The sequence below is a fragment of the Aegilops tauschii genome, chromosome 1 (assembly GCF_002575655.3).
Source record: "Aegilops tauschii subsp. strangulata cultivar AL8/78 chromosome 1, Aet v6.0, whole genome shotgun sequence".
NCBI lineage: Eukaryota > Viridiplantae > Streptophyta > Magnoliopsida > Poales > Poaceae > Aegilops > Aegilops tauschii.
The window spans coordinates 360,650,498-360,652,876 of NC_053035.3; positions in this window are offsets into that span (position 1 = coordinate 360,650,498).

Sequence of the window (2,379 nt, forward strand, 5' to 3'; positions counted from 1 at the left end):
ACCGTATGATGTCCATCCAACGGCCGTAGTGCTTCTTCAACCTCTGGTCTTGTTGCTCCAGCCGCCCAAAGCAGCGCCGGTCGTGCCGCATGCTCCTGCCTCCCGTGGCCGGCTTTGCTGCCGCGGAGAACTCACCGCCCCCTACTATTCCCACCGCTGGCCAGGCCCTGCGGCGACGGCAGCCTCACACCGCAGCCGAACCAGTGAACCCTCGTACTCCTCTCCGCGCGGGCTTCCACTGTCGCGTCTTCCCCGGCTCCGCGTCATCCCCTTCCTAGGCCTCGCCGTCGTCCACCGCCCTGGTGCTCTCGGCGCGGAGTGGTCAATGTGGTCAAGGAATGGCTTCCATCGGACGTGGACTGTACATGGAGAGGCTGACAGCTGGGTCCACAGCCGCAGCAAGGAAGTGCCTCCTTATTACGCGCAAAATAATTATTCCTCCAGCTGACAGCTGGGACCCACCAGACGGGCCACCGTATTTCGTGACAAAAATGTTTCCCCCTGACTGCGGGGACCCACCAGCTACATCTTCGCACGCAAGAAAGTGCGTCCGGGCAAAAAAAACGATTTGCCCCCCTGACTGCTGGGACCCGCCAGCTACATCTACGCAGGCAAGGAAGTGCCTGACAGTCGGGACCCACCTGGTCGAAGCGTACGTAGCATTGTCATTCTGGTCGTGAACGTGTACGTACATACTGGTCGATGTAGAGGCGCGCACGTAGCATGTACACGTACGTACAGCGGCCAGTGTGCAAGAAAGAAAATACGGCCACGTACGTACATACGGGCAGGGTCTCGAACGCCTACTCGCACATACGTACGGCCAGGGCTCGTGTACATGGCTGGGTCGGAACGGAGAAATAGCATCGTTGCTGTGTTCATGGGGAGCCAACCGGCTGGGTCGGAACGGAATGCGTCGTCGTGTTCATCGGGAGGGCTTGGACGGAACAGCCGATGGAAGCGAGGCCTGGCGTACCGCAGAACGGAGGAAACGGCCTTGTGTTCGATCGGCCACGTTTGAAATGGGATCCTGTTCATCGGGAGGGGTCTGGCGTACCGCAAAACGGAGGAAACGGACCTCCTACGGTCGAAACGGGGGTCCTGTTGATCGGGAGGGGTGTGGCGTACCGCAAAATGGAGGAAACGGACTTGTGTTGGAGCGCTACGGTCGAAACGGGGGTCCTGTTCATCGGGAGGGATGTGGCGTACCGCAAAACGGGACTCCACGGGATACTGTTCATCTCCACCGTCGACCCCCTCCAGGCTCCATGGGCTACTGTTCATCCACCGTCGACCTCCTCCAGCCTCCACCTGCGACTGTTCATCCACGGGCTCCTGTTCATCCAGCCTCCACCACGCGCTACTCCACCGGCTACTGTTCAACCAGCCCTCTCCACGGGCTCCTGTTCAACCACCCCTCCACGGGCTACTGTTCATCCAGCCCTCCACCGTCTACTATTCATTCTGCCCTCCACGGGGTGGTCCTGTTCATCCTGCCCTCCACGGGGTCCTGCTCATCCAGCCCCAACCGGCTCGATCGATCGGGGTCCTGTTCATCCAGAGGCAACACCACGGGGTCCTGTTCATCCACCCCCACCGGGAACTGTTCATCCAACCCCCCCAGCAACGCTCACTGTTCATCCAGAGGCAGCATCGATCGACTTCAGTTAGCAGCAGTAGCGAAGGAATCGCTCGATCGGGTTCAGTTAACAGCCATCGATCGATCGCTCGGGTTCAGTAACGCGTAGCCTGCAGTGCAATCGCTCGGGTTCAGTTAGAGCCCAACGCCTCGCTCGGGTTCAGTTAGAGCCCAATGCCTCGCACCCACGCGCGTGCGTGTACGAGAGAAACGCGCATCGCTCGGCCCCGACCACCCACCATAACCGGGAACACCCCGATATTTTCCTCGCCCTCGCTTCTACCACGGTTTTTTCTGTCATGGACGGCCGAAAGAATGTCATGCAGCTGCGTCTCCAGCCCGCCCAGGACGAAAAGCTCATTTTCTGTCATGATTTTTTGTCATAGAAGTAGGACCCCACCACATCTATGATGATACCGGGTTTTGTCACAATTATCGTCATAGAAGTGTCATAAGTATGACAGAAAAAAAATTCGTTCGGCCCAAAATGTCACGGATGTGTCTTTTTTGTAGTGTGTGCTGTAAACAATCACAGCCGACTCATGAGGGCTACACAGATCAGCTCTCCTTTCTTAACCAATGGTAAATAGGACCGGCTCATTCATGCTGATTAAACCGGCCCTTCGGGACTACGGATGCAATGCTCAATTGCTTACACATCCGGTTTAACTTTTAACTATGACAACCGGCATTGGAGGGATTCTACGACAGAAGCTTATGGATTATTCTAAGTCTACAAC